The 12,890-nt window shown below is 34.5% G+C and overlaps 19 non-coding genes across 19 annotated transcripts; all 19 read left to right on the forward strand.

Annotated features, from left to right (window-relative positions):
* The first annotated feature begins 1,804 nt into the window (after positions 1-1,804).
* Positions 1,805-1,875, forward strand: Trnag-ccc (transfer RNA glycine (anticodon CCC)). Its single transcript has one exon. It is a non-coding gene; the product is annotated as a tRNA-Gly (tRNA).
* Positions 1,876-2,227: 352 nt separating this feature from the next.
* On the forward strand, positions 2,228-2,300 carry Trnat-cgu (transfer RNA threonine (anticodon CGU)). The gene has a single exon. It is a non-coding gene; the product is annotated as a tRNA-Thr (tRNA).
* A 216-nt stretch (positions 2,301-2,516) lies between these two features.
* Trnag-ccc (transfer RNA glycine (anticodon CCC)) lies at positions 2,517-2,587 on the forward strand. Its single transcript has one exon. It is a non-coding gene; the product is annotated as a tRNA-Gly (tRNA).
* Positions 2,588-2,938: 351 nt separating this feature from the next.
* Trnat-cgu (transfer RNA threonine (anticodon CGU)) lies at positions 2,939-3,011 on the forward strand. The gene has a single exon. It is a non-coding gene; the product is annotated as a tRNA-Thr (tRNA).
* A 216-nt stretch (positions 3,012-3,227) lies between these two features.
* On the forward strand, positions 3,228-3,298 carry Trnag-ccc (transfer RNA glycine (anticodon CCC)). Its single transcript has one exon. It is a non-coding gene; the product is annotated as a tRNA-Gly (tRNA).
* A 351-nt stretch (positions 3,299-3,649) lies between these two features.
* Trnat-cgu (transfer RNA threonine (anticodon CGU)) lies at positions 3,650-3,722 on the forward strand. Its single transcript has one exon. It is a non-coding gene; the product is annotated as a tRNA-Thr (tRNA).
* A 216-nt stretch (positions 3,723-3,938) lies between these two features.
* Trnag-ccc (transfer RNA glycine (anticodon CCC)) lies at positions 3,939-4,009 on the forward strand. Its single transcript has one exon. It is a non-coding gene; the product is annotated as a tRNA-Gly (tRNA).
* Positions 4,010-4,360: 351 nt separating this feature from the next.
* Positions 4,361-4,433, forward strand: Trnat-cgu (transfer RNA threonine (anticodon CGU)). Its single transcript has one exon. It is a non-coding gene; the product is annotated as a tRNA-Thr (tRNA).
* Positions 4,434-4,649: 216 nt separating this feature from the next.
* On the forward strand, positions 4,650-4,720 carry Trnag-ccc (transfer RNA glycine (anticodon CCC)). Its single transcript has one exon. It is a non-coding gene; the product is annotated as a tRNA-Gly (tRNA).
* Positions 4,721-5,071: 351 nt separating this feature from the next.
* Trnat-cgu (transfer RNA threonine (anticodon CGU)) lies at positions 5,072-5,144 on the forward strand. Its single transcript has one exon. It is a non-coding gene; the product is annotated as a tRNA-Thr (tRNA).
* A 217-nt stretch (positions 5,145-5,361) lies between these two features.
* Positions 5,362-5,432, forward strand: Trnag-ccc (transfer RNA glycine (anticodon CCC)). The gene has a single exon. It is a non-coding gene; the product is annotated as a tRNA-Gly (tRNA).
* A 2,414-nt stretch (positions 5,433-7,846) lies between these two features.
* Trnag-ccc (transfer RNA glycine (anticodon CCC)) lies at positions 7,847-7,917 on the forward strand. Its single transcript has one exon. It is a non-coding gene; the product is annotated as a tRNA-Gly (tRNA).
* A 365-nt stretch (positions 7,918-8,282) lies between these two features.
* On the forward strand, positions 8,283-8,355 carry Trnat-cgu (transfer RNA threonine (anticodon CGU)). Its single transcript has one exon. It is a non-coding gene; the product is annotated as a tRNA-Thr (tRNA).
* A 217-nt stretch (positions 8,356-8,572) lies between these two features.
* On the forward strand, positions 8,573-8,643 carry Trnag-ccc (transfer RNA glycine (anticodon CCC)). The gene has a single exon. It is a non-coding gene; the product is annotated as a tRNA-Gly (tRNA).
* Positions 8,644-11,061: 2,418 nt separating this feature from the next.
* On the forward strand, positions 11,062-11,132 carry Trnag-ccc (transfer RNA glycine (anticodon CCC)). The gene has a single exon. It is a non-coding gene; the product is annotated as a tRNA-Gly (tRNA).
* Positions 11,133-11,498: 366 nt separating this feature from the next.
* Trnat-cgu (transfer RNA threonine (anticodon CGU)) lies at positions 11,499-11,571 on the forward strand. Its single transcript has one exon. It is a non-coding gene; the product is annotated as a tRNA-Thr (tRNA).
* A 217-nt stretch (positions 11,572-11,788) lies between these two features.
* On the forward strand, positions 11,789-11,859 carry Trnag-ccc (transfer RNA glycine (anticodon CCC)). The gene has a single exon. It is a non-coding gene; the product is annotated as a tRNA-Gly (tRNA).
* A 542-nt stretch (positions 11,860-12,401) lies between these two features.
* Trnat-cgu (transfer RNA threonine (anticodon CGU)) lies at positions 12,402-12,474 on the forward strand. Its single transcript has one exon. It is a non-coding gene; the product is annotated as a tRNA-Thr (tRNA).
* Positions 12,475-12,691: 217 nt separating this feature from the next.
* On the forward strand, positions 12,692-12,762 carry Trnag-ccc (transfer RNA glycine (anticodon CCC)). The gene has a single exon. It is a non-coding gene; the product is annotated as a tRNA-Gly (tRNA).
* The last annotated feature ends 128 nt before the right edge of the window (positions 12,763-12,890 follow it).

The raw sequence follows: 12,890 nt of genomic DNA on the forward strand, positions 1-12,890 counted from the left end.
GCGCACCTTAAACAGATATAGACGTGTAATTTTCTGCTCCTGTTATTGGGTTACTATTTCTAGTGGATTTGGATTTAACCAGCCGGAATAAGTAAATGTGACTATCTAACAGTAATGTAAGTTGAAATACTGACATTTTTGAGAATTATACTGTGCGTATTTGTTATTTTGTGAACTTTACTTTTTGCTGTGAAACGTTGAGGTACTTTAAAGGGAAATCATTATGGAAAAATTACCAAAGCCCTTAGTTGCGTTAATTAACAGTGTTATAGATGATTATGAACAATTAACATGGAATTCCAATTACCTTGGTGACAAAATGAGAATTTCATTGGTTTGGACAAGGGGTGATGCAATACATGTAAATAGAGGAATCAAGCATAAGTCCAGATCTAATAGAGACAGAGACAATAAAAGAATGAAAACATTGAAAGAAAGAATAAACAATACAGAAGACGACGTTAATAAGACAGTTAACATTAATATCGATATTTCAGAAGTGGAAATGGAATCGGGTGATGATATGCTACACGATGAAACGATAGATCTCCCATCAGTAGCCCCAGCAGAAAAGGTAAACATTACACCTGTAGTGAAAGTTGTTCAGCCGGTTTGTGTATCGCTGGACAAAACAATCAATTTAATTAAGGACAATGAATTAACGGAAAGTATAGTGTGTGAAGGGTCGCGAACTCAACGGAATTTACACACGGATGTTAAGGATAAAGAAAATAAACAAATAGATAAAATAAAAACCATCGCTCCGAAATTGGCAATTACAGGAAAGAGTCCGTGTACAGATAGTCATTTTCAGAAAGTTGTGTACAGCCAACGATCAGAGGGAAGTTGTATTATAGGAAAATTAAAAAAGAGAGAAACGGTAGTTATATGTACTATAGGGAAACGAGGTGAAGCTCGTCATGTAAATTTAGAGACTGATAAAACGGAATATGAAACCGCAATGTCTTACGTCTACAGATTTAGAGACATTAGAAAATCGGACGATGATGAATTAAAGTGTCATGTTCGTGGTATTCCAAGGATCGAAAGATATACAGAGATACACAAACTTTGTTTGTGGTGTTTTGATGAATAAACTGTTTTAGGGAGGGGACAATACATGTTGAATACTTGAAATAATTCTAAAATAATTTTTGTGATGTATCATAATTCTGGTCTGGAAACCAACCGTTTTTTGATTAAACAACAAACATTAATTAAAATAGATCATTTGAGTATTTAAACATTTCACATTTTTTTCTCTCCTTGTAATAGTTGAACTGTTGTTTTTATTATTTTATTTAAAACTAGAAAAAAAAAAAAAAGGGAAATCAATATTAAAGTATAAAAGTTCATTTTCAGAGAGTCATTTCAGGGTGAAATAAAATAAGGAAATATATAGATTGTACATGTTATATTAGAATATTTTCCATTTCAGAGAAAGGACAATAATTATCTACATTGTTTTCATTTATGTGTAATTCAAACTGTGATATGTATATATAAATTGTGAATATAATAAAGATAAAAAAAAAAGAGCACTGGTCTCGTAAACCAGGGGTCGTGAGTTCGACTCTCACTGGGGGCAGATTTTGCCACCTTTTTACGCAAAACCTCTTGCTTTTAACAAATTTTTGTTCCTATTGCCCGTAACAGTTTTTCTCGATTTAACTACAGGTCTGTTGCAAGAATGTTAGATGTATATGACAAGTTGATCTATTTTGTGGTGAACAGTAGAAAAGTTGCAGTATCACAGGGTACCCGGATATATAGAAATAGATAAAATTCACTTCTTCATATTGAAGCGCCGCTGGTGTAGTGGTATCATGCAAGATTCCCATTCTTGCGACCCAGGTTCGATTCCCGGGCGGCGCAAATTTTTGCCACCTTTTACACTCTTCAAAAATTAAAATACTAATAAAAAAAAGTTTTAAGGTTAATTTCTTTTCATGTAGATATTTTTTTCTTTCACGAATGCACCAAGCGGTTACTATACATGTATATGTATGTATGTTTGATTACTAGCTACAGAATTTGCACTTTCGTGGGTTTTAGCCAAAGCATCATTTTACTACTTTGATTGGCAAAATACATGCTTTCCTTTAAAAGGGAACTGAACAAAATGAGTTTTCTAGTATTCTATCCTGAATTTGGCTTTTTTACATCAAATTTAGAGAGAAATTTTGCCTGATGAACATATACTACATTAAGCGAAAGATGCGTCAAAGCCCCTATAGCTCAGTGGTTAGAGCACTGGTCTCGTAAACCAGGGGTCGTGAGTTCGACTCTCACTGGGGGCAGATTTTGCCACCTTTTTACGCAAAACCTCTTGCTTTTAACAAATTTTTGTTCCTATTGCCCGTAACAGTTTTTCTCGATTTAACTACAGGTCTGTTGCAAGAATGTTAGATGTATATGACAAGTTGATCTATTTTGTGGTGAACAGTAGAAAAGTTGCAGTATCACAGGGTACCCGGATATATGGAAATAGATAAAATTCACTTCTTCATATTGAAGCGCCGCTGGTGTAGTGGTATCATGCAAGATTCCCATTCTTGCGACCCGGGTTCGATTCCCGGGCGGCGCAAATTTTTGCCACCTTTTACACTCTTCAAAAATTAAAATACTAATAAAAAAAAGTTTTAAGGTTAATTTCTTTTCATGTAGATATTTTTTTCTTTCACGAATGCACCAAGCGGTTACTATACATGTATATGTATGTATGTTTGATTACTAGCTACAGAATTTGCACTTTCGTGGGTTTTAGCCAAAGCATCATTTTACTACTTTGATTGGCAAAATACATGCTTTCCTTTAAAAGGGAACTGAACAAAATGAGTTTTCTAGTATTCTATCCTGAATTTGGCTTTTTACATCAAATTTAGAGAGAAATTTTGCCTGATGAACATATACTACATTAAGCGAAAGATGCGTCAAAGCCCCTATAGCTCAGTGGTTAGAGCACTGGTCTCGTAAACCAGGGGTCGTGAGTTCGACTCTCACTGGGGGCAGATTTTGCCACCTTTTTACGCAAAACCTCTTGCTTTTAACAAATTTTTGTTCCTATTGCCCGTAACAGTTTTTCTCGATTTAACTACAGGTCTGTTGCAAGAATGTTAGATGTATATGACAAGTTGATCTATTTTGTGGTGAACAGTAGAAAAGTTGCAGTATCACAGGGTACCCGGATATATAGAAATAGATAAAATTCACTTCTTCATATCGAAGCGCCGCTGGTGTAGTGGTATCATGCAAGATTCCCATTCTTGCGACCCGGGTTCGATTCCCGGGCGGCGCATATTTTTGCCACCTTTTACACTCTTCAAAAATTAAAATACTAATAAAAAAAAGTTTTAAGGTTAATTTCTTTTCATGTAGATATTTTTTTCTTTCACGAATGCACCAAGCGGTTACTATACATGTATATGTATGTATGTTTGATTACTAGCTACAGAATTTGCACTTTCGTGGGTTTTAGCCAAAGCATCATTTTACTACTTTGATTGGCAAAATACATGCTTTCCTTTAAAAGGGAACTGAACAAAATGAGTTTTCTAGTATTCTATCCTGAATTTGGCTTTTTACATCAAATTTAGAGAGAAATTTTGCCTGATGAACATATACTACATTAAGCGAAAGATGCGTCAAAGCCCCTATAGCTCAGTGGTTAGAGCACTGGTCTCGTAAACCAGGGGTCGTGAGTTCGACTCTCACTGGGGGCAGATTTTGCCACCTTTTTACGCAAAACCTCTTGCTTTTAACAAATTTTTGTTCCTATTGCCCGTAACAGTTTTTCTCGATTTAACTACAGGTCTGTTGCAAGAATGTTAGATGTATATGACAAGTTGATCTATTTTGTGGTGAACAGTAGAAAAGTTGCAGTATCACAGGGTACCCGGATATATAGAAATAGATAAAATTCACTTCTTCATATTGAAGCGCCGCTGGTGTAGTGGTATCATGCAAGATTCCCATTCTTGCGACCCGGGTTCGATTCCCGGGCGGCGCAAATTTTTGCCACCTTTTACACTCTTCAAAAATTAAAATACTAATAAAAAAAAGTTTTAAGGTTAATTTCTTTTCATGTAGATATTTTTTTCTTTCACGAATGCACCAAGCGGTTACTATACATGTATATGTATGTATGTTTGATTACTAGCTACAGAATTTGCACTTTCGTGGGTTTTAGCCAAAGCATCATTTTACTACTTTGATTGGCAAAATACATGCTTTCCTTTAAAAGGGAACTGAACAAAATGAGTTTTCTAGTATTCTATCCTGAATTTGGCTTTTTACATCAAATTTAGAGAGAAATTTTGCCTGATGAACATATACTACATTAAGCGAAAGATGCGTCAAAGCCCCTATAGCTCAGTGGTTAGAGCACTGGTCTCGTAAACCAGGGGTCGTGAGTTCGACTCTCACTGGGGGCAGATTTTGCCACCTTTTTACGCAAAACCTCTTGCTTTTAACAAATTTTTGTTCCTATTGCCCGTAACAGTTTTTCTCGATTTAACTACAGGTCTGTTGCAAGAATGTTAGATGTATATGACAAGTTGATCTATTTTGTGGTGAACAGTAGAAAAGTTGCAGTATCACAGGGTACCCGGATATATAGAAATAGATAAAATTCACTTCTTCATATTGAAGCGCCGCTGGTGTAGTGGTATCATGCAAGATTCCCATTCTTGCGACCCGGGTTCGATTCCCGGGCGGCGCAAATTTTTGCCACCTTTTACACTCTTCAAAAATTAAAATACTAATAAAAAAAAGTTTTAAGGTTAATTTCTTTTCATGTAGATATTTTTTTCTTTCACGAATGCACCAAGCGGTTACTATACATGTATATGTATGTATGTTTGATTACTAGCTACAGAATTTGCACTTTCGTGGGTTTTAGCCAAAGCATCATTTTACTACTTTGATTGGCAAAATACATGCTTTCCTTTAAAAGGGAACTGAACAAAATGAGTTTTCTAGTATTCTATCCTGAATTTGGCTTTTTACATCAAATTTAGAGAGAAATTTTGCCTGATGAACATATACTACATTAAGCGAAAGATGCGTCAAAGCCCCTATAGCTCAGTGGTTAGAGCACTGGTCTCGTAAACCAGGGGTCGTGAGTTCGACTCTCACTGGGGGCAGATTTTGCCACCTTTTTACGCAAAACCTCTTGCTTTTAACAAATTTTTGTTCCTATTGCCCGTAACAGTTTTTCTCGATTTAACTACAGGTCTGTTGCAAGAATGTTAGAATGTATATGACAAGTTGATGTATTTTGTGGTGAACAGTGGACAAGTTGCAGTATCACAGGGTACCCGGATATGTAGAAATAGATAAAATTCACTTTTTCATATTGAAGCGCCGCTGGTGTAGTGGTATCATGCAAGATTCCCATTCTTGCGACCCGGGTTCGATTCCCGGGCGGCGCAAATTTTTGCCACCTTTTACACTCTTCAAAAATTAAAATACTAATAAAAAAAAGTTTTAAGGTTAATTTCTTTTCATGTAGATATTTTTTTCTTTCACAAATGCATCAAGCGGTTACTATATGTATATGTATGTATGTTTGATTTCAACCTTACCTATTTACTAGCTACAGAATTTGCACTTTCGTGGGTTTTAGCCAAGGGCATCATATTACTACTTTGATTGGCTAAATACATGCTTTCCTTTAAAAGGGAACTGAACAAAATGAGTTTTCTAGTATTCTATCCTGAATTTGGCTTTTTACATCAAATTTGGAGAGAAATTTTGCCTGATGAACATATACTACATTAAGCGAAAGATGCGTCAAAGCCCCTATAGCTCAGTGGTTAGAGCACTGGTCTCGTAGGAAAAGTCGAGTGGACCTTTTCATGACAAGACGTTGTTTTTGTGTACAGTGAAAATATTGCTCTATAATAAGTTATTGCTCGGATTACCAAGCTGAAATATGGAATAGTAACATTCTTACTTGTTTTAGTAGTAAGTTTTTTTCATTGATATTGGAAAAACCGTCTTTATTAACTGTTTTAAATATTGTAAATATTGTTGGATTGAAAGAGGCTACCCGAGGGTGAATTTCATTATTGTTTTGAATTATATATACAATGGAGAGACTTCCATCTTTATTGATGAGTAATATAGAAAATGCATGCGAACAATTTCGTAATATTTCTTTTACTGTTCATGGTGAAATTGACAGAGCTCGTATATCAATAGTTTTTACGAATCAAGATAACAATAAAACTAAAAGGAAATCAAAGTCTACCGTTAATCGTGACCAAAAACGGATGAAAGAATATAACAATGATAATGTAAATATTTCTAATATTGAGAATCATACAGATGTGATTTGTTCAGATACATGTAGTTCATCTGAAAATAATCATTTACCGAGTGAAAAGGTATCGACGAATACCTCCGATGTGATGGATTTTGACGATAACCCGTGTGAGGCCTCCGCTTCTACAGGTAACATTGATAATATAGAAAGTCTTAATTTAGAACTGTCAATCGATACAGGTAATGAATTGCCTATGTCACCAACCTGTTTACCGAGTAAAATTATAAACAATGGAAATAAAAGTAAACAAATAGTATCTGTTGATATAATTGAAAAGAATAAGTGTGCCGTAGATGAAGATAATTTATTATCAAAATGTATAATGAGTAAAGCGAATAACAGTGATATTGCATCTACTCCATCAACATGTGATAAAGTGAAAGAACATAATAAAAACATACCAGATAGTAAATGTATTCATAAAATTGTTTTAAAACAAAACCGAAGTGGTATGGACATATTAATTGGAAAAACGCAAAGAGGACGTCTTGTATTATTTCATATGGACCATAAAGAGTTTGAAGTTCTCCTTCGCGGTGAACGAGATTATCGTACATTTAACAAAGTGGTAACCGACGATTTTAAAGATGTAAGAACAACAAAACTGATGACTGATACAGTGCGTCAAGGAATATTAGAGATGGAAAAACTTGTGAAAAATAAAAAACTGTAACAGTTTATTTTTTGAGTATTTTATAATTTCTTTTTGTAGTGAGAATTGTGTATGTTTCTGTGAGAAAATGGGGAAAATGCTTTTGCTGAATAATGATAATTATTTGTGATGTTGTTTGCTTGTCTTATTATTGCTGATAATTGACTCCATATTTAATACTTTTGATTTTATTTGCGTTGTGGAATGGATACCAGCCCTTTGCGATTTTTTTTCGATTGTATCATTGTTCGTCATATAATCAACAATAAGACTGTAGAAACAATTAACTCTTTAATTTTTTCATTATATTCTGTGTAAGCTTTTTATTATTTTGAATGTATGAGCTGAATGTTAGATTAGAAAGAGATTGAATATGATATATAAATTGATATATATCTATATAAATATGAGTATACAAAAGTTGATAATCAGACAATCATGTTCGTGACAAATATTTCACGCAATATATAATAAATGTTTCAAATATGATTCATTTCAGAGAAAAGACAATAACTAATGGCAATGTTTTTATTTTTGTGTAATTCAAACTGTGATATGTATATATGAATTGTGAATATAATAAAGATAAAAAAAAAAGAGCACTGGTCTCGTAAACCAGGGGTCGTGAGTTCGACTCTCACTGGGGGCAGATTTTGCCACCTTTTTACGCAAAACCTCTTGCTTTTAACAAATTTTTGTTCCTATTGCCCGTAACAGTTTTTCTCGATTTAACTACAGGTCTGTTGCAAGAATGTTAGAATGTATATGACAAGTTGATGTATTTTGTGGTGAACAGTGGACAAGTTGCAGTATCACAGGGTACCCGGATATGTAGAAATAGATAAAATTCACTTTTTCATATTGAAGCGCCGCTGGTGTAGTGGTATCATGCAAGATTCCCATTCTTGCGACCCGGGTTCGATTCCCGGGCGGCGCAAATTTTTGCCACCTTTTACACTCTTCAAAAATTAAAATACTAATAAAAAAAAGTTTTAAGGTTAATTTCTTTTCATGTAGATATTTTTTTCTTTCACGAATGCACCAAGCGGTTACTATATGTATATGTATGTATGTTTGATTTCAACCTTACCTATTTACTAGCTACAGAATTTGCACTTTCGTGGGTTTTAGCCAAGGGCATCATATTACTACTTTGATTGGCTAAATACATGCTTTCCTTTAAAAGGGAACTGAACAAAATGAGTTTTCTAGTATTCTATCCTGAATTTGGCTTTTTACATCAAATTTGGAGAGAAATTTTGCCTGATGAACATATACTACATTAAGCGAAGATGCGTCAAAGCCCCTATAGCTCAGTGGTTAGAGCACTGGTCTCGTAAACCAGGGGTCGTGAGTTCGACTCTCACTGGGGGCAGATTTTGCCACCTTTTTACGCAAAACCTCTTGCTTTTAACAAATTTTTGTTCCTATTGCCAGTAACAGTTTTTCTCGATTTAACTACAGGTCTGTTGCAAGAATGTTAGAATGTATATGACAAGTTGATGTATTTTGTGGTGAACAGTGGACAAGTTGCAGTATCACAGGGTACCCGGATATGTAGAAATAGATAAAATTCACTTTTTCATATTGAAGCGCCGCTGGTGTAGTGGTATCATGCAAGATTCCCATTCTTGCGACCCGGGTTCGATTCCCGGGCGGCGCAAATTTTTGCCACCTTTTACACTCTTCAAAAATTAAAATACTAATAAAAAAAAGTTTTAAGGTTAATTTCTTTTCATGTAGATATTTTTTTCTTTCACGAATGCACCAAGCGGTTACTATATGTATATGTATGTATGTTTGATTTCAACCTTACCTATTTACTAGCTACAGAATTTGCACTTTCGTGGGTTTTAGCCAAGGGAATCATATTACTACTTTGATTGGCTAAATACATGCTTTCCTTTAAAAGGGAACTGAACAAAATGAGTTTTCTAGTATTCTATCCTGAATTTGGCTTTTTACATCAAATTTGGAGAGAAATTTTGCCTGATGAACATATACTACATTAAGCGAAAGATGCGTCAAAGCCCCTATAGCTCAGTGGTTAGAGCACTGGTCTCGAGAGGAAGTCGAGTGGACCTTTATATGACAGGACGTTTGTTTTGAGTACTGTGAAAATTTTACTCTATTACAAGTTATTGCTCGGATTACCAAGCTAAAATATGGATTATTAACATTTTTTCTTGTTTTAGAAGTAAGTTTTTTTCATTGATATTGAAAAACCCGTCTTTATTAACTGTTTGAAATGTTGTAAATATTGTTGGATTGAAAAAGGCTTCCCGAGGGTGAATTGTATAACTGTTTTTAATTATATTTATAATGGAGAGACTTCCAGCTCTACTGATGAGTACTATAGAAAATGCATGCGAACAATTTCGTAATATAACATTTACTGTTCACGGTGAGAATGACAGAGCCCGTGTATCTATAGTTTTTACAAATGAAGATAGTACAAAGAGTAAAAGAAAATCAAATTCTACCGTCAATCGTAATAAAAAACGGATGAAAGAATATAACAATGACAATGTAAATATTGAGAATATTGAGAATAATACAAATGTGATTTGTTCAGATCGTTCATCCGAAATTATTCAAAGAACGAGTGAAAAGGTATCGACAAATACCTTAGATATAATGGATTTTGAAGATGACCCGTCTGTGGCCTCCGCTACTACAGAGAGTCCAAATATAGAACTATCGATCGATACAGGTAATGAATTGTCTATGTCACCAACCTGTTTAGCGAGTAAAAGTGTAAACAATACGAATAAAGATAAACATAGCGTATCTGTTGGGAGAATTGAAAATGATAAATGCAACGTAGAAGTAGAAAATTTAGTAACAAAATGTACAATTAGTAAAAAGAATAATAACGATATTGTATCCACTACGTCATCAGGTGTACAATCATGTGATAAAGCGAAAGAACATAATAGAAAGGTACCAGAAAGTGGAATTATAAGGAAAATTGTTTTGAAAAAAAGCCGGAACGGTATGGACATTTTGATTGGAAAAACGGAAAGAGGACGTCTGGTATTGTTCCATATGAGCCGTAAAAATTTTGAACTTCTCCTTCCCGGGGAACATGAGTACTCTAGATTTAACAAAGTGCTAACCGAGGATTTTGAAGATGTACGAACAACACCATTTATGAATGATGAAGTGAATGAAGGGATATTGAAGATGGAAAAAGTTGCGAAAATGAAAAGACTGTAATTTTTTTTTTTTTTTATTGATATATTGTAATTTGTTTTTGTAGAGAGAAAGTGGGTATGTTTCTGTGAGAAAATGTGAGAAAAAGGTTTTGCTGAACGATGATAATTATATTGTGATGTTGTTTGTTTGTCTTATTATTGCTGATAATTGCCTTAATTTAAATACTTTCGATTTTATTTGCGTGGTGGAATGGAGACCAGCCCTGTGCGAACTATTATTTCGATTGTCACTTTTTATGTCATATGTCGGACAATAAGACAGTACAAACAGATAACTCTTTTGATTTTTCATTGTATTCTGTGTAAGCTTTTAATAATGATAATTGTGAATGTATGAGCTGAGTGGTAGATTAGATAGAGATTCAATATAAGTATAGGGATATGATATTTTTCTATAGAAAATGATGTGTATACATATGTATATCAATATGAGTATTGAAAGTAAATAATCAGTTAATTATGTTCGTGACAAATATTTCACGCTATATAGATAATGAAAGAACAATAACTAATGGTAATGTTTTCAATTTTGTGTAACAAAACTGTGATATGTATATATGAATTGTGGATTATAATAAAGATAAAAAAAAAAAAGAGCACTGGTCTCGTAAACCAGGGGTCGTGAGTTCGACTCTCACTGGGGGCAGATTTTGCCACCTTTTTACGCAAAACCTCTTGCTTTTTACAAATTTTTGTTCCTATTGCCCGTAACAGTTTTTCTCGATTTAACTACAGGTCTGTTGCAAGAATGTTAGAATGTATATGACAAGTTGATGTATTTTGTGGTGAACAGTGGACAAGTTGCAGTATCACAGGGTACCCGGATATGTAGAAATAGATAAAATTCACTTCTTCATATTGAAGCGCCGCTGGTGTAGTGGTATGATGCAAGATTCCCATTCTTGCGACCCGGGTTCGATTCCCGGGCGGCGCAAATTTTTGCCACCTTTTACACTCTTCAAAAATTAAAATACTAATAAAAAAAAGTTTTAAGGTTAATTTCTTTTCATGTAGATATTTTTTTCTTTCACGAATGCACCAAGCGGTTACTATATGTATATGTATGTATGTTTGATTTCAACCTTACCTATTTACTAGCTACAGAATTTGCACTTTCGTGGGTTTTAGCCAAGGGCATCATATTACTACTTTGATTGGCTAAATACATGCTTTCCTTTAAAAGGGAACTGAACAAAATGAGTTTTCTAGTATTCTATCCTGAATTTGGCTTTTTACATCAAATTTGGAGAGAAATTTTGCCTGATGAACATATACTACATTTAGCGAAAGATGCGTCAAAGCCCCTATAGCTCAGTGGTTAGAGCACTGGTCTCGTAAACCAGGGGTCGTGAGTTCGACTCTCACTGGGGGCATATTTTGCCACCTTTTTACGCAAAACCTCTTGCTTTTAACAAATTTTTGTTCCTATTGCCCGTAACAGTTTTTCTCGATTTAACTACAGGTCTGTTGCAAGAATGTTAGAATGTATATGACAAGTTGATGTATTTTGTGGTGAACAGTGGACAAGTTGCAGTATCACAGGGTACCCGGATATGTAGAAATAGATAAAATTCACTTTTTCATATTGAAGCGCCGCTGGTGTAGTGGTATCATGCAAGATTCCCATTCTTGCGACCCGGGTTCGATTCCCGGGCGGCGCAAATTTTTGCCACCTTTTACACTCTTCAAAAATTAAAATACTAATAAAAAAAAGTTTTAAGGTTAATTTCTTTTCATGTAGATATTTTTTTCTTTCACGAATGCATCAAGCGGTTACTATATGTATATGTATGTATGTTTGATTTCAACCTTACCTATTTACTAGCTACAGAATTTGCACTTTCGTGGGTTTTAGCCAAGGGCATCATATTACTACTTTGATTGGCTAAATACATGCTTTCCTTTAAAAGGGAACTGAACAAAATGAGTTTTCTAGTATTCTATCCTGAATTTGGCTTTTTACATCAAATTTGGAGAGAAATTTTGCCTGATGAACATATACTACATTAAGCGAAAGATGCGTCAAAGCCCCTATAGGCATCATATTACTACTTTGATTGGCTAAATACATGCTTTCCTTTAAAAGGGAACTGAACAAAATGAGTTTTCTAGTATTCTATCCTGAATTTGGCTTTTTACATCAAATTTGGAGAGAAATTTTGCCTGATGAACATATACTACATTAAGCGAAAGATGCGTCAAAGCCCCTATAGCTCAGTGGTTAGAGCACTGGTCTCGTAAACCAGGGGTCGTGAGTTCGACTCTCACTGGGGGCAGATTTTGCCACCTTTTTACGCAAAACCTCTTGCTTTTAACAAATTTTTGTTCCTATTGCCCGTAACAGTTTTTCTCGATTTAACTACAGGTCTGTTGCAAGAATGTTAGAATGTATATGACAAGTTGATGTATTTTGTGGTGAACAGTGGACAAGTTGCAGTATCACAGGGTACCCGGATATGTAGAAATAGATAAAATTCACTTTTTCATATTGAAGCGCCGCTGGTGTAGTGGTATCATGCAAGATTCCCATTCTTGCGACCCGGGTTCGATTCCCGGGCGGCGCAAATTTTTGCCACCTTTTACACTCTTCAAAAATTAAAATACTAATAAAAAAAAGTTTTAAGGTTAATTTCTTTTCATGTAGATATTTTTTTCTTTCACGAATGCACCAAGCGGTTACTATATGTATATG

This window comes from Mytilus galloprovincialis, chromosome 7, assembly GCF_965363235.1.
Source record: "Mytilus galloprovincialis chromosome 7, xbMytGall1.hap1.1, whole genome shotgun sequence".
NCBI lineage: Eukaryota > Metazoa > Mollusca > Bivalvia > Mytilida > Mytilidae > Mytilus > Mytilus galloprovincialis.